Here is a 19,103-nt window from a genome sequence, read left to right as displayed (position 1 = left end):
AAAACAAATGAAACTGTGAAGCTTGAATTGGAAGGGCCGAAAACCTGCAGCATTTATTTTCAAAATTCTTGATGTGTTTCGTTTTGTCATGGAAATAATGATCATGAAATGTAAAAATTTGATAATAGGACTTGATTGAAGAGTCAAGGAAGAATATATGCATGCCTGGTTTCGTTTTGAACGAAAAACGTAAGAATGAGACGATCCGGCGCGGAGGAGGTGGAGCGCTTTCTTATCTTGCTCTTCACTCGATTTTTTTCTCTCCTTACTCTCACTGAATTCTCACGGTTTTTCTACTCTGATAAGGCTCTGAATTCGGTGGAGAGGGGGGGGAGAAACTGTGGCTAGGGGAGTGAGGGAGATGGGTGCAATATAGGTGGGATACATGCAAGACCAAATCTCCACCTTAGAAATTTGAATTTTTGTTGATAACAAATAATTTGTTGGGGTGTTTTGTTTGAGGCTATAACCGATTCTCTACCTGCTAATCTGGGTTAGAATATTGCTTATTAATTAATTATGGTTGATTAATAATTAAAGAGGTTTGCATGCTAAACTTAACAAAGAATGGGTCAAAGGGTGAGTTGGCAAATGAATTGTCTAGTCATTAAGGGTGACCGAATATTTCTAAATAAGTGGAGGGGAAATAATGTTTAGTTAGTAAATTTCCAATCTTAAGAGCCTTACCTATCCTTTAAATAATTTAGTGAACTAACCCCTTAATTATGAAACTTAAGTGAATTTATTTTCTACTCACCTCAAGTTGCTTAAATAAATCCTCAAACCTCCTTTTAACTTAAATTAACTTATTAATTAGCTAAAATAAATTCTGAAAATGTTTTCTGAATCTTAAATTTTATCTCTAAACTCCAACTCCAGTCCGGCCTCACTGAATTTAACTGAAATGATAAAAATTTTAAACTACTACGGAAAATAATTAAATTAAGGAAAAGCATTTAAATACTCATGCAATAAAATCATTTTAATTTAAATACTAGAATTATGCATGGCTTATACGTAGACTGATTTACGGGTTCTACATACAGGCTGAGATTAAGAGATTTGAGCTTGCAGTTTATGCCATTGGCGAGGCCCCGAATCTTGCTACTCTGACAGTACAACCAACTCTGAGAGACAGAATCAGGACATGGCATACTTCTGACGAGCAGTTGCAGAAGTTGAGACAAAGGGACGATGCTAAAAGCCAGTGATTGTATACAGTTTTGGACGGCATAGTCAGACATAAGAACTGCCTATGGGTTCTTGACAGTGATTCCCTTCGATCCGATATCTTGAGCGAGGCCCACAGCATCCCGTACTCCATCCATTTAGGGAGTACGAAGATGTATAAGGATATACAGACTCTGCATTTGCGGCCGGGCATGAAGCGAGATATTGTGTGTTTTGTCTCCGAGTGTTTGACTTGTCAACAGGTTATGCCAGGCATCAGAGACCTGCAGGGAATCTGAGACCACACTCTATTCCCAAGTGGAAATGGGAGAACATCAATATGGACTTTGTGACAGGGATTCCTAGGACTACTGGAGGATTCAATGCCATTTGGGTGATTGTTTATCGGCTGACTAAATCAGCACATTTCTTACCGATCAGGAAGACATTAACCATGACTCAGTACACATAGCTGTGCATCTGAGAGATAGTCAGAGGGATTCCAGTGTCCATCGTGTCAAATAGGGATCCGAGATTCACGTCTACGTTCTGGAAAAGTCTCCATCAGGCGTTGGGTACGAAGATACTGTTCAGTACTGCATTTCATTCTCAGACAGACGGTCAGTCAGAGAGGGTGATTCTGATTCTGGAGAACCTACTCCGAGCATGCGTTATCGACTTCCAGGGCGGCTGGGAGACGAAGTTACCTCTCGTGGAATTCACATACAATAACAGTTATCAGGCATTGATAGGTATGGCTTCATACGAGGCACTGTACGGGAGGAAGTGTAGGTCGCCAGTTTATTGGGATGAGGTAGGAGAGTGAGCAGGGATCGGTCTGGATATTGTCAGACAGACAGTAAAGTTAGTGGCCAGGATCTGGGAGAGGATGAAGACTGCAAAGAGCCGTCAGAAGAGCTATGTTGATCAGAGGCGGCGAGATCTTGATTTTGCAGTAGGGGATAATGTGTTCGTGAAGGTCGCACCGATGAAGGGTGTGATGAGGTTCGGGAAGAAGGACAAGCTAAGCCTTAGATTCATCGGATCATTCGAGATCCTAGAGAGAGTTGGGACACTCGCTTATAGAGTTGCTTTGCCACCCAATCCGGCGGGAGTTCATGATGTGTTCCAAATCTCATGCTGCGAAAGTACATGTCGAATCCTTCGCTTGTGCTTAACTATGAGCCACTTCAGCTGACAGCGCACCTATCATTCGATGAGAACCCCACTCAGATTTTGAACAGGTAGGAGAAGAGGCTCCGGAACAAGGTGATCTAGATGGTCAAGGTCAAGTGGCTGAATCATTCTGAGATGGAGGCTATTTGGGAGACCGAGACATAGATGAGGAGTCGCTATCCGGAGTTATTCGGTACGTTCTAAATTTGAAGGACGAAATTTTATTTAAGGGGGAAGAGTTGTAAGGTCCAGGAATTTAATTCATGTAACCTGAATGCATGCAATATAAGATTTTTATTTAAAATTATGTGTTTAATTATTTTTGTGCATTTTATGAATAATTCATACTTGGTAGAATTTTAATCATGAAATTCTAAAAGGTCTTGCATTAGGGTTCTTGAGGTATTTCGCGCTCGAACGAGGAACGGAGACCAGAGAATTATCAGGAAAATTATTTTTATTAAACATTAATTTTTATTAATTAATTTACTGTGTTTCTAAGTGTATTTTTCAAAAATTGGATTTATTGGGTATTTTACTTGCAGGATTTTATTTTTATCAGGCACGCAAATTTTATCGAATCGTTGGATTTTTTAAGGGTTCGGCTATTATTTTAAAAAACTTTCCAACACGAAATATTTTTCGGGAGTATGTGTGAATTTAATGGTCCTACTTTTAATCTTTTTGGGATTAAAATCCTTTTTTTAACCTTTAAATAACAATTAGGTCCCATTTGCTTAAAATTAATCTATATATATTAATACATAATTAACCCTAAACCTAATATTATTCACCCTACCAGCCGACACCCCCATCTAGACACCACTCTCTCGATTTCAGCAGCTTCCCCCAGCTGCAAGTCTCGGTCTTGGCTTGTTCTTGCTAAAGAAATTCTATGCCGCTTCCCCGTTGTTCCTTTCCTGAATCTTCTCGCATATAAGATCAGTAGGCATGCTTTGTAGCATCTATTTTGCTTCATCCATTTTTATATTAGTGATGTATATGTATTCATGCGTGAAAACTCTCGATACAAGCATGAGCATACATGGTTTTCAATTTTCATGTGTTTTCTTGCATTCTATATTTTTGGCTCACGTTTTTCTGAATTCAGGTGCAAGGGGCTGTGGTTCTTGATTTTTTAGGGGCAGCTAGTGATGTCAAGATGTTGTCTTGGGGTTTAGATTTGTTTCTGGACGGTGCAAGGGAAGGACTGAGATGAGGGTTTCATTGAGAGTGGTTCGGTTCATGGGTCGTTATCGTGCAGGGGTCATCTAGCAGCAAAGGACCTAGCCAAGCCTTAGACCAGACCCTTGTGGGTCTGAGACAATGCTTTGAAAGGCTCGGCATGTGCTAGAACCACTGGACTTAGCAGATCGCGCGCTTGACGATGGGAAACTCGGGTGGAGTAGTTTCGGGCTTTAGCGTTTCGTGGCTCTTGGAGGCTGCATGGGGCTGTGACCGTGGCTCATGTAGGTCCAGTAGGGGTTGGTCTAGGTCTAAGGTAGGCTGGTTCATGGCTGGTACTGTTGGGGTAGGGTAGGGGCGTGAGTTTTGGGAAGATGAGTGTATTAGGGTGCAAAATTAGGAAGGGCCGAGATTTGTGCCATTTTCTTTAATATCAGCCGAGGGGCTTTGTAACAACCCGAAAATTTAAAGTTTCACGCGAACCACATGCACGCAAGTTATTAATTTCCTGTGCATTTTAATTAATTGTTTTAATTGCATAAATTAAATATTTTGTACATGATGACATGTTTAAAATATGCTTTTCTGCATGGTTGCATTAAAATGTATTTTTGAAGGTTATTCGAGTTGCGATCGAGGAACGGACAGCGAGGGCTGAAAAATGGTAAATAATTTTATTAAACAATTGTTTTTAATTATTTAAAATATGAGTGATGATTTTTCATATTTTTGAAAATAAGGAGTTTTTGAGATGATTTTATATGCTGGGAGATGTAATTTTTATCGGTGTTGGATTTTTAATAAAAATACGAACGTGTTGGCAACCCAACTAATAAATTCACAAAGTTTTATACTCAAAATAATTTTCAGTATTTGAATTAAACACTAATGGGATAAATGGGCCTAATTAACTCCACTAATGGGTCTAAGCTTGTTTAGTTATTAATTAACTATATTTAAAACAAAAACCTACCCTAAATCTCATTAAAACCTACGCCCACCCTCCTATCAAATTACAAATTCTCCCAACTCATTCTACATGACACACACATCATATTATAGAGGATTTTCGGAGCTCGCGAAGGAAAGATCAAGCAAAGGCCCTCCTCATCATAGTTCATCAATCACCAACGTTAAATTGTGCGTTAAATATGCAAAGGCACGTCATATTCTTCCTTTACTCATCACACACCATATTATGTATTTATGTTTGAAATTGCATGAAAAATAAGAGCACCTTGATATATTTTCGTACATGAATCTACGGTGATTTTTAAAACTTATTTTTTGATCCAAAAACTATGTTTAATAAGCGTTAAGGGGCTTCCATGGCTAGGTTATTGATCAAGGACATTTTATACGAGTTTTAGGGTCCTAAAAACACACACTACACGCTGCAAGCATGAACGAAAACAAGGTGGAACCGAATTGATGTTGATGAACATAAGGGCTCGGGTTATGAGGGTTTGCTGGCTAGGCTTGGTCAGGGCTGGCTAGGGAGGTGTTAGGGTCAGAGAGGGAGTCCTAGAAATGCTAGGACTCAAGACCATGGGCTAGGGAGGAGTCCTATCAAGCTAGAACTCCACTCAAGAGCTTAAGGGTAAGCAGCGCAGATTTGCAGCTAGTGCAGGGAAGAGATGGCTCGGCCTGGGGGCATTAGCTTGTGCTAGGTCAAGTCATTACGGTATTAGTAGGGTGCATGAGGAGCTGGTTCCAGGGCTGGCTCGTTGGTTAAGAGGCTAAGCAAGAAAACATAGAGTCCTCCATACTAGGAGTTCTCGGCCATGGCTTGTAGCTGATCTATGGCTTCGGTTTTCAACTTGGGGTCAAGTCCTATGCATTCTATGGGTCCAAGAGGGTTCCTAGAGAGGCTGGTCATGAGTTGGTTCAGCATGGCTCGACGTGGCTCGAGCCAAACATGGAAATCGTGAGGGAGGCACTATGGCGGCAGTATGTGCGCAGGTTGTGCTTCTGAATTCAGGTGTCTCGGTGCTGGGTTCTAGGGATTGGGCTAGCTTGGGCTGGGTCTGAGTGTTGTTCAAGGTTGGTTAGGGTCATGGTGGTTCGATGGTGGCTCGGCTGGAAGAGCCCTAGGCTAGCTAGGAGTCCTAAGATATGCTAGTACACACTCACACACACATGCAGAATATTGGGTCAAGTTTCCAGTAGGGTTTGAGCAAGTTAGGGCTAGGTTCTATGCGTCAGGGCTGGTCTAGATTGTGCCTAGGTGGGTTGGCTCGGGTTTGATCTGAGGTGGCTCGACCATGGCTCGAGTAAATTGGGAGATGGCTCGATGTGTTCGATTATGTGTCAAAAATGAAAATTAAAGAACTAAAATTGAAACCATGATTCCATGGTGTGGTTCGTTGCTCATAAGGGTAGAATAAATAATAAAAATGTTATGTTTAAAGTTTGGGATCAAAATAATGAGTGTTTGATTTATTCGGGATTTTATCGCCGCTCGAAACGATAATTAAATAATTAATTTAAAAGCCTGGTTTTAAGCTTTATAAATTTATGGAAAATTATATTTAAGCTCAAATAATTATTAAAAGTCTCAGTTTTTAAATTGGAAATTTTATATTAAAGTTTAGTTTAATTCGAGATTAAAACGCATTAAGATGTTATATGTAAAGATTAATTTAAAAGTTCTCGATTTAGGCTAAATAAAAATACGAGAAAATTTATGTAAGCTTAAATAATTATTTGGGACATGCTAGCATCAATATAATTAAGAAAATTTTAAGAACGTGAAATTTTACGTCTAGAGTTAAAACGGTAATTTTACACCCAAAAATTAGTAAACTTCATGGCAGTGCTCTGATTGCTGTTTTATATGTTAACATGATTATTTTAAATGTTCATGGATATGTATATGTGCAAATGTTATTTTTAAAATGTTTGTGGATTTCATGATTTATCGTGGACATTTAAAAGACTTGTTGCATTGTTGGTTTAAAACAAAAACATAATATGCATGTTTAAATTTTATAAAGTGATGAGAATATGAAACGTTAAAGGAAGTTAAGTAATTGTGACTAATACGAGGATATGTTGGAGATATCGTGAGGGTGACGGTCCTAGTGGGAGCCCGATGATCGTATTTTCGTGGACACGAATATGTATACGATGATATGTTAATACGTAAGGGCAAGGCTCAGTTGACCGATGAGAGTGTTGCTGATATCCATGCCGCCCAGTACTGTGGTTACATGTACATGGATCCATCGCCCAACACATAGACGTAGATGAACACGAAAGTCACAATTAACGATCTGAATTCAACGAAAAGGAAAAAAAAATACATATATGTTGATGATAATATGTATATGAATATGTTGTGTGGGGACTCGGACGCTAATCATCTTATTAATCGTCATTGGGACTAATTTAATTAATTATAATAAACAGGGTCTAATTTTTTTTTTTTTTAAATGCGGAACGTAATGGCATACATCTTAACATACACGTCAATATTAAAAGTACAAATCTTGCACTATATACAATCAGTCTCAACTAAGGTTTAACAACTATATAACAAGTGTTTAAACACTAACTCTAGTCCAAGTCCGTAGTCTCCACTCTAACTCGATCTTTCTTTACCTCTGTGACCCTGAACCTATCCCACCTGTTGTCATGCACACATACAGACAAGACAACAGCCGGATAACTCCGGTGAGATATAAATATCCCAATATAAACAATGTATCAATGCAATCACATAAAACATATATAAAAGCATAAATAATCATTAAAACATGTATCTAATCTGACTACATGAATCAATACGAATCTGTATTTAAGTCAATGACTTATTATCTTATCTCAACTTATTTCTAACCTAGGGATCCCGTTATAATTTAGACTTTGGTATGCTGTATCGAATGTCTACAATTGACGTCGATCTACATCTAAGCTCATCGATACACCGTAAGTCTAGAGTCCCCGCGGTTCTGACAAAGACTCGGCGGTTCTGCCCTAGCTAGGCTGATCTGCCCTAGACTCAAACTCTGGCTCCGCTATAATTCAATAGACTAAACATATCAATCTGATAATCTGCATATATCAATGCAATAAAATAAAGTATGTGATTTTGGAAAACTCAAGTCAAACCTAACTCGAGTTGTGCAATCCCGAATCAACATTTATTTATACCTTTTATTCTATCGCTCTGATACAATCGAAGTCTCGACTCAAAGCCTGTCAATGTTCAATCTATCAATGACAATATCAATATACTGTATCAATATTCTATTCAAATCAAAACGTCTTATCAAATTCTGACTGTACAACAGTACAATCTTGCGATACCGGTGATAACACACCAGTATATACTAATTCCAATAATTTATAATCAACCACCGTACGAATCTGACATCACATCTCAGTCAATTTAACTCTGAAATTCATAACAATTCCGTAATCAATCTGTTTCTTAATCTGACTTCGATTCTATGATGTCTAATATGTCAAGAACATCATATATGAATTCCATGCAATTCTGACAATATCATAATTTCAAAACATGTCAAACCGTAGTAAAACTTACGTCCAGTTGTAGCCTGCGTCGATAGTAACACAGTATCGAAGTCGGATTCAAAATCGGACGGACGAATTTCTCACAAAAGGCATAAGGATTTTCTATAACTTCACAGAGACTTTTCCTCGATTCTTTTCTGATTCTGAAGGATTTTCGTACGTTTTGAATATATATATATATATACATTCACGCATGTAAAGCAAATGGCTCATCCTACATGCAACACGTCTCGCGCATATGCGCGACCCGTCTCGGAGCATATGCGCGAGACAGTATGTCTCGGCGCGTGTCTTCCCAGCCGCTCGTGCTTATGCGTGTCTCAATTCCGCGCATATGCGCAAGGCTCTCTGAACTCGACCTGTGTAGCTCGCGCATATGCGCGCCCTCATGTCGCGCATATGCGCGAGGTCTTCTGGCCATTTGGCGCATGGGAGCGCATCACGTCGCGCACGTGCGCGAGAGGCACTGTCCTCGCACATAAATTATCACACGTTACCTCAAATCATGTCTCGGTTAATCCTCTCATAATCACATCAAATTATAAATCAATAATTACGGATTACTAGGATAAAATTCTCGGGCATTACATTTCTTCTCCCCGAGATATGATTTCGTCCTCGAAATCACAGATCGTCAAATCATATCATTAAGAAGGCATGTAATTAAAACCGGATAAACATTTACATCAGTGAAAAAATGCTGGGAATTCTTGTCTCATATCTGATTCAGTTTCCCAAGTGGCTTCTCCAACGCCATGAGGAGTTCATTGTACTTTCACCAACGGAATCATCTTCGTTCTGAGCTGTTTTTCCTTACGATCGATAATCCTGATCGGTTTCTCAACATAACTCAATGTCTCATCCAGCTCGGTCTCGTCGGGTTGAATAACATGTGAATCATCAGGAAGATACTTCCGCAGCATTGATACATGAAAGACATCATGTATTGCAGATAATGAAGGTGGCAATGCTAGTCGATAGGCACGATCTCCTATCTTTTCAAGAATCTCATAAGGACCGACGTATCGTGGAGACAACTTCCATTTCTTCCCAAATCTGACAACTCCTCTGAAAGGTGAAATCTTTAAAAATACTCGGTCTCCTGTCTCAAATACTAACGTTCTACGTCGAACATTGGCATATTTGGCCTGTCTGTCTTGTGCTGCCTTCATTTTATTTTGAATTAGTTTCACTTTTTCTGTCATATCTCTGATCATATCAGGTCCAATCTCAGGCACTTCAGAGATATCATCCCAATAGAGAGGGGATCGACACTTCTTTCCGTACAACGCTTCGAATGGTGCCATCTCAATACTTGTCTGATAGCTGTTGTTGTACGAAAACTCACAAAGTGGCAATGCATCTTGCCAATTTGTGCTAAAATCAAGCACTACTGCTCTCAGCATATCCTCCAGTGTCTGGATAGTTCGCTCTGACTGTCCGTCAGTCTGTGGATGATATGCGGTACTCAGATGTAACTTCGTACCGAGAGCCTGCTGCAAGCTCTGCCAGAAGTGCGAAGTAAATCGAGGATCACGGTCTGATACAATTGACTTCGGCACTCCGTGCAATCTGACCACTTCTCTGACATAGATCTCTGCCATCTGGTCAAATCTGTACGTCATCTTGTACGGAATAAAACATGCAGATTTGGTCAATCTGCCAATCACGACCCAAATCGCATCACAACCTCGGGAGGAATGCGGTAGCTGCGTCACAAAATCCATGGAAATGTGATCTCATTTCAATTCAGGAATGGACAAACTCTGTAGTAAACCTCCTGGTTTCTTTCCTTCTGCTTTCACCTGCTGGCGATTCAGACATTTGGAAACAAATTCGCCAATGTCAGTCTTCATTTGTTTCCACCAGAACTGTCTTTTCAAATCATTATACATCTTTCTGCCACCAGGATGAATACTGAATCGACTGTTGTGCGCTTCTGGTAATATCTATCGTCTCAAATCTGAAACATTCGGCACAACCAAACGATTATTTACATACAAGATGTTATTACGTACCTGATATTCTGATCGATGCCCTGTTCTGATCATCGATACTGATTTCTGTACATTCTGATCAACTTTCTGAGCTGCCTTAATTCTTAAGATCAGCTCGGGTTCCACATGCACCGTATAAAGTTTCAACGGTCTATAATCTGTTTCAAATGCTAATCCAGACAAACAGCAGTCTTCTATCAAATTTGAAACACCGATCGTCGACAAGGATAAAGAACATACCTTTCGACTTAGTGCATCAGCTGCTGCATTAGACTTTCTTGGATAGTATTTGATTTCACAATCAAAGTCTTTAAGCAAATCAAGCCATCTCCTCTGTCTCATATTCAACTCTGACTGTGAAAATAGATATTTAAAGCTTTTATGATCAGAATAGATTTCGAATTTCTCACCGTAAAGGTAATGTCGCCATATCTTCAAAGCAAAGACTATGGCTGCCAATTCAAGATCATGAATTGGGTAACGAGATTCATGGGGCATCAGTTGTCTCGAGGCATAAGCAATCACATGCCCACGCTGCATCAAAACACAACCCAATGCGCGGTGAGATGCATCACAATAAACAACAAAACCACCAGTACCTGACGGGATAGTCAGCACTGGAGCACTAGTCAATCTTTTCTTCAATTCGAGAAAACTGGTCTCACATTCTTCAGACCAAACAAATGGAGCATTCTTCTGAGTCAACTGTGTAATCGGTTTGGCAATACTCGAAAAATCTTTAATAAATCGGCGATAATATCCTGCCAAACCCATAAAACTGCGTATCTCTGGTACAGATGTCGGTCTCGGCCACGAAATCACTGCCTCAACCTTACTGGGATCAACTGATATCCCGTCTCTGGATATAATATGCCCCAGAAATACCACCTGTCTCAAACAAAACTCGCATTTCGACAGTTTAGCATATAATTTCTCAGTCCTTAAAATTCGCAACACAGTTCGTAGATGCTCAGCATGCTCACTCATATTCTTTGAATAAATCAAAATATCATCGATGAAAATAATCACAAAATCATCGAGATATTTCTTGAATATACAGTTCATCAATCTCATAAATACAGCTGGAGCATTCGTCAAACCAAATGGCATGACAATAAACTCATAATGTCCATACCTGGTTCTGAATGCTGTTTTCGAGATATCAGAATCTCTGACTCTCAGCTGATAATATCCCGATCTTAAATCAATTTTGGAATATACTGAAGAACCCTGCAGCTGGTCAAACAAATCATCAATACGAGGCAAAGGATACTTATTCTTTATCGTTGCCTTGTTCAGTTGCCGATAGTCGATGCAGAGTCTCATCGAACCGTCCTTCTTTCTTACAAATAATACTGGAGCACCCCAAGGAGAAACACTCGGTCTGATATATCCCTTGGCCAGTAAATCTTCCAGTTGTTCTGTCAATTCTTTTAATTCAATTGGTGCCATTCTGTACAGGGCTCTAGAACTTGGCAATGTACCTGGCATCAATTCAATGTTGAAGTCTATCTCTCGAACTGGAGGTAATCCAAGGATCTCATCTGGGAAGACGTCAGCAAACTCACGTACCACTGGCAAATCAGCCAATGATGGACTCGACTTCAGTAAATCTACTGAATATACAAGGAATCCCTCTCCTCCTTTCTGTTAGAATCGAGTCATAGATTATACGGATACTAAAGGAATTCTCAATCTAGAACCCTTACCGTAAAATTTCCACTCTTCCGTCATATCTGGTCTGAATCTCACTATCTTGTGGAAACAATCAACTGTAGCTCTGAACTTGGTCAGCATATCAATACCGATAATACAGTCAAAATCAGACAACCCCAGTACAATACACTCTAACTCAATCTCATGCCCGTCATACTGTAGTATACAATGTTTACAGAATTTACGGATATCAAACATGTCCCTAAAGGAGAAGAGACCGATACTACAGTAGCTAAAGACTCTACAGGCAATGCATGACTTAATGCAAATCGTTCAGAAATAAAAGTATGTGAAGCACCGGTATCAATCAATACATAAGCAGGGTAGCCACATAAAGAACAGTTACCTGCCACAACGTCATCTGGTGCTTCCTGGGTCTGCTCCTCGGTCAAAGAGAATACTCTGGCCTACTGTCTAGGAGGCTGGCTAACAGTCTGGCTACCTCCTGGCCTCTGCTGTGACTGAGCTGGCACTGGCTTGAATGTATGAACGGCAGCTGATCGTCTCTCAGTCTGTGATGCTGATCCCGATGACTCGGCTCCCTGAGATCTTTGGGATCCTCTCTGTGGACACACTTTAGCAAAGTGCCCCGGCTGTTTACAGATGTTGCAACTACCAGTTACTCCCTGGCATTGCTCAGTTGCATGTCTTCCTCCGCAAGTCTTACAATAAACTCCAGTATAACTCTGGCTCTGTCGGGAACCACCGGAGCTAGAAGAACTGCTGCCAGATTTCTTAAATTGCTTTCCTCTGGCTTTCAAAAATTCTTTCTTCCCTCCACTGCTGCTGCCACCCTCGAATCTGGGAGGTGGTTGTTGTGGTCTCGGTGCTGGAGGCACAAATGAAGCCCCTTTCTGTCTCACCAGACCGGCTTCTGCTCCCTTAGCTCTGTTCAGGGCGTCAGTAAAGTTATTCGGTCGCTCTGTGTTCACCAATGTGAAAATATCTGGGTTCAAGCCATTGATGAACTGATCAGCAGTAGCTTCCTCACTATCAGCCACATGTGGAGCAAATTTCAACAAGGTGGAGAATTTGGACACGTATTCTTCTATGTTCATCTGTCCCTGCCTTAGATTGGCAAACTCCGCCCCTTTGTCCTTCCAGTACGACACTGGAAAGAATCGTTGATAAAATTCAGTTCTAAAAACATTCAAGGTGATAGGCGTACCTCTATGCTCCAAAGCCCTCTTTATCGTACTCCACCAGTTCTTTGCAACATCGTGTAATTGATGTCCAATCAATCGAACTCGCCGCTCATCTGTATATTCCAATGAATCAAATAGCATTTCAATATCGTCAAGCCAACTCTCGCACTCCACAGCGTTCTCTGTTCCTTTCAAAGTTGGCGGGTGAAATGACTGAAATATTTTCTGTAACGTTTCCATTGGAGTCGGTGTTACATCCATTGGAGGATTTGATGTACTACCCTATTCTAGAATTCGTCTGGGAGGCATATCTGGTTATCAACAGAATTAGTAACGCAAATATAACAACCAACTTCAGTCCTCCTCTGATCATCTTACTACTGATCTAGAATCGGTGCTGATCTATTCTCAATAAAACATATTACTATATCAAATCAGATAAGCAAGTAACATGTATTAAAGCAGTAAGAGATGCTAGCATTCAAAAGCAGGAAAGAAATCCTCAATATACCCCGCTCACTAGCCTCTTCTATCTCGATCTAAAGGATCTATCGCTCTGATACCACCTGTTGTGGGGATCCGGACGCTAATCATCTTATTAATCGTCATTGGGACTAATTTAATTAATTATAATAAACAGGGTCTAAATTTTTTTTTTTAAAATGCGGAACGTAATGGCATACATCTTAACATACACGTCAGTATTAAAAGTACAAATCTTGCACTATATACAATCAGTCTCAACTAAGGTTTACCAACTATATAACAAGTGTTTAAACCCTAACTCTAGTCCAAGTCCGTAGTCTCCACTCTAACTCGATTTTTCTTTACCTCTGTGACCCTGAACCTGTCCCACCTGTTGTCATGCACACATACAGACAAGACAACAGCCGGATAACTCCGGTGAGATATAAATATCCCAGTATAAACAATGTATCAATGCAATTATATAAAACATATATAAAAGCATAAACAATCATTAAAACATGTTTCTAATCTGACTACATGAATCAATACGAATCTGTATTTAAGTCAATGAATTATTATCTTATCTCAACTTATTTCTAACCTAGGGATCCCGATCTAATTTAGACTTTGGTATGCTGTATCGAATGTCTACAATAGACGTCGATCTACATCTAAGCTCATCGATACACCGTAAGTCTAGAGTCCCCGCGTTTCTGACAAAGACTCGGCGGTTCTGCCCTAGCTAGGCTGATCTGCCCTAGACTCAAACTCTGGCTCCGCTATAATTCAATAGACTAAACATATCAATCTGATAATCTGCAAATATCAATGCAATAAAATAAAGTATGTGATTTTGGGAAACTCAAGTCAAACCTAACTCGAGTTGTGCAATCCCGAATCAACATTTATTTATACCTTTTATTCTGTCGCTCTGATACAATCAAAGTCTCGACTCAAAGCCTGTCAATGTTCAATCTGTCAATGACAATATCAATATACTGTATCAATATTATATTCAAATAAAAACATCCCCATCTTATCAAATTCTGACGGTACAATAGTACAATCTTGCGATACCGGTGATACCACACCAGTATATACTAATTCCAATAATTTATAATCAACCACCGTACGAATCTGACATCACATCTCAGTCAATTTAACTATGAAATTCATAACAATTCCATAATCAATCTGTTTCTTAATCTGACTTCGATTCTATGATGTCTACTATGTCAAGAACATCATATATGAATTCCATGCAATTCTGACAATATCATAATTTCAAAACATGTCAAACCGTAGTAAAACTTACGTCCAGTTGTAGTCTGCGTTGATAGGAACACATTATCGAAGTCGGATTCAAAATCGGACGGACGAATTTCTCACAAAAGGCATAAGGATTTTCTATAACTTCACAAGACTTTTCCTCGATTCTTTTCTGATTCTGAAGGATTTTCGTACGTTTTGTATATATATATATATATACATTCACGCATGTAAAGCAAATGGCTCATCCTACATGCAACACGTCTCGCGCATATGCGCGACCCTTCTCGGCGCATATGCGCGAGACAGTATGTCTCGGCGCGTGTCTTTCCAGCCGCTCGCGCATATGCGCGCCTCAATTCCGCGCATATGCGCGAGGCTCTCTGGACTCGACCTGTGCAGTTCGTGCATATGCGCGCCCTCATGTCGCGCATATGCGCTAGGTCTTCTGGCCATTTGGCGCATGGGCGCGCATCACGTCGCGCACGTGCGCGAGAGGCACTGTCCTCACACATAAATTATCACACGTTACCTCAAATCGTGTCTCGGTTAATCCTCTCATAATCACATCAAATTATAAATCAATAATTACGGATTACTAGGATAAAATTCTCGGGCATTACATGTTGAGGATGATATGAAATTTTTTTACAAAAATGTTTATATATTTAAGTTTATTCATATCATGAAAATGGTATTTTACGTAAAAATATTTTCACGGTTGCTTGTGATTTTATACGTATTATTTGGTATCAAGAGTATGATGTGTTGAGTCTTTAGACTTTCTAGTGTGATTGATGGATGTTAGTATGATAATAATGTTGAGGGAGGCTTGGATGCCTAATATGACGGGATTGGAGGTGCATATAACCCGAGGACCAGCGCTTCTACTTTTCCGCACTTAAGATTTTACGTTTATGATTTACGCTAAAGATTTTTAAGACTATTTATTTATGCTCTTTGAGAGATTTTTGGGAGGTTTAGTATGGGCTATACTTTTAAAATTTATAGCTTTTAAGGTTTTGTAAAACGTCGTACGATTTCATGTTTTGACGATTTCTTTTGACTTTTCAAATACTAGTTGGTTGTTTTATTTTAAAAGGGTGCAAAATATTTTAAATATTTATTTAAGTAGTTCGGCCGATTTTAATTAGTAGAAAAAAATTTAAAAATTTCTTGTACTTGTTAAATAAAACGAATAGCAGATGTTTCAGTTCGTATCAGAGCAATGGTTCTGTAAAGGGTTGTGCCACCATCAACGTCGAAAAGATCAGTTGTCAAACCTCAATCTGTAAGTTTACATGTTTTATATGATTTATATCTTGTTACCTGCATGACTACATGAATTATATGCTTACGTCACATGTTTAGTAGCAATATGAGGATATATGATTTATACGCTCTAGAATTTTTATACGTGATACGATATTAAATAAGAAATTATTTGATTTCAACGCATGTTGGCTTTGTTGTGGAATTGGACTATGTTGAATTTTGGGTTTTAGTATTGACGTTCTATTTTTGGGCCATAAGTTAAACGCAAATATTATGAATGCTTTTGGTACATGTAGATTTATAAGAAAATATTTATGATTTGTGGTTACTAATTGAATTAATTTTGGGAATTAGACGTAAGGAATAATGATTCGAAAACTGCGATGATCTTTGGAAGTAAGAAAATATATAAATCGGGATTTTAAGTTTTGATGGAAGGTAAGATTTGTAATGGGAATTGATTTTTAAGTAAATAAGTTTAAAATTATCGAAATTTATATTATGAAAAACCCGTAGAATAGGATTAAGAATGCCAATAACTTATAGGTTAATCGTAGTATTTTCGAAATTTAGGACCAATTGGATAATTTTTGGAGAAATTAAGAAATTATTTTGCAATTGTTAAAGAATTTGGGGCTTAGTTTAGCAATAAAGGATAATTGAATGGTTTTAATGATAAAAATTTCGATGTTTTAGGCTTGAAGTAATATTTAGAACATTTGGATATCTTGGTTATAAGGTTATAAGGAATGCTAATCAATGGTATTATCGGATGAATCAATATTAAGCTTGAAAATCTAAGAATTTGTAGGTGTGTTTGGGATTTTAAGATTGAAATTTGATAGGTTGATGAACATTTTTGGTAAAAAATAAGGAAAGTAATATACGATAAGTATGGTCATCCATCTTTTAATATTGAGAATTGTAAGAAAAATTGAAATTCTAATAGTAACATCACTAAGTCATTATGGATTTTTTTAAGTTGCAATTCGCTTATAAGGATTTAGAAGGAAAATTTAATTGAGATCAAGGAGACGTAAGGACATTCTTGAACTTAAGTTTTATCAGTGTAGCGTAGCGGAAGTGTGGATTTTTGGGATACCAGAACTAAGTCTAAAATTTTGATTATCGAAGATAAGCGAATTTAGGGGACTAAATTCAATTTAAAGGGAGAAGATTGTAACTCCCCGAAAATTAATGGTTCACGCGAACCACATGCACGGAAGTTATTAAATTCATGTGCCTTTTAGTTAATCATTTTAATTGTATAAATTAAATATGTTGTGGATGTTGACATGTTTAAAATATAATTTTCTTTACGGTGCAATAAAATATATTTTTAAAGGTCATTCGAGTTGCGATCGAGGAATGGAGACCGAGGGCTGAAAAATGAAAAATAATTTTATTAAACAATTGTTCTTAATTATTTAAAATATGAGTGATGTTTTTCATATTTTTTAAAATAATGAGTTTTTGAGGTGATTTTATACGCCGGGACGTAATTTTTATCGGTGTTGGATTTTCAACAAAATACGAACGTGTTGGCAACCCGGCTAATAAATTCACAAACTTTTCGACTCAAAATAATTTTCAGTATTTTAATTAAACACTAATAGGATAAATGGGCCTAATTAACTCCACTAATGGGTCTAAGCTTGTTTAGTGATTAATTAACTATATTTAAAATAAAAACCTACCCTAAATCCCATTAAACCCCACGCCCACCCTCCAATCAAATTACAAATTCTCCCAACTCATTCTACACGACACACACATCATATTATAGAGGATTTTCGAAGCTCTCAAAGGAAAAATCACGCAAAGGCCTTCCTCGACATCGTTCTTCAATTACCAATGCTATATCGTGCGTTAAATACGCAGAGGCACGTAATATTCTTCTTTTACACATCATCACACCATATTACGTATTTATGTTTGAAATTGCATGAAAAACAGGAGGACCTTGATGTATTTTCGTACATGCATCTAGGGTGATTTTTAAAACATGTTTTTTGATCCAAAAACTATGTTTAATAAGTGTTAAGGGGCTGCCATGGCTAGGGTATTGATCAAGGACGTTTCACACGAGTTTTAGAGTCCTAAAAACACACACTACACTCTGCAAGCATGAACAAAAATAAGCTGGAACCGAAATGATGTTGATGAACATAAGGGCTCAGGTTATGAGGGTTTGCTGGCTAGGCTTGGTCAAGTCTGGGACTAGGACTGGCTATGGTGGTGTTAGGGTCAGGAGGGAGTCCTAGCTGAAGGTAAATAATATTTGATTTTAAATTTCGATTTTAAATGATATTTTTTTTTATTTCCCTAATATAGTTCTCCTTGTTGATTTGATAGAGCAAATATTTAATATGATTTTGCCTTCATTAGATAATGAGATCTTAATTCAAGAGATATGGTATTAGTTTTTAAAAAAGAGTTTATTCCTAATAAAACTCTCACTTTCCTTGTATTTTAGGTTTCTTTGTGGAGATATGATTCCTCACCTATAAATAAGAGGTAAAGCTCATTGATAAAGGCTGCTTCGATATCGACCATACAAACACACACGTAGCAGAGATTTGCAGAGTAAAATTATTCTCGAAGCCGTTGCTGTTTGGAGTGGTGATTCCCGTGTTGCGCTGAATGTTGCCAACATCTATAGACAACATCCGTAACGATGTTTACTGATGATTGCATCTAGTTGATAGTGGTTTCCGGGATCAAGTTTTTGCTTTCATGATTACGTTTATTTTTGTTTTGGTAATTTATTTTAGAGAGCTTTTATTTTCTCAACTTGTTGAGGAAATTGATTTTGGTACAATAACTAGTGATAGGTTTTTGTGTAAACATTGTGGTTTTCTAGTGATTAATTTTTGCCATAAGGCACCGCTGCATGTAGATGTTGTCCGAGATGTTGTAAAAGTTAATTTGTGTTATAAAAGTTAATTTTCCGCTGCATGTAGATGTTGTCCGAGATGTTGTAACATCTGGCACAACATTTAATTCTGACAAAATACAAATTTATTTTTTTTATCCTATTCTGATATTTTCATTATTTTTTATATATGTCGGACAAAATAATCCTTACAAGTGGTATCAGAGCTGACTCTTGATATACTAAGTGCTGATTCTGGTTTTTGTTTTTGTTTGACAGAACTAATCC

The sequence above is a fragment of the Primulina tabacum genome, chromosome 12 (genome assembly GCF_025594145.1).
Source record: "Primulina tabacum isolate GXHZ01 chromosome 12, ASM2559414v2, whole genome shotgun sequence".
NCBI classification, from domain to species: domain Eukaryota; kingdom Viridiplantae; phylum Streptophyta; class Magnoliopsida; order Lamiales; family Gesneriaceae; genus Primulina; species Primulina tabacum.
The sequence above is the reverse complement of the archived record's forward strand: the minus strand, read 5'-3'. Positions refer to the sequence as shown.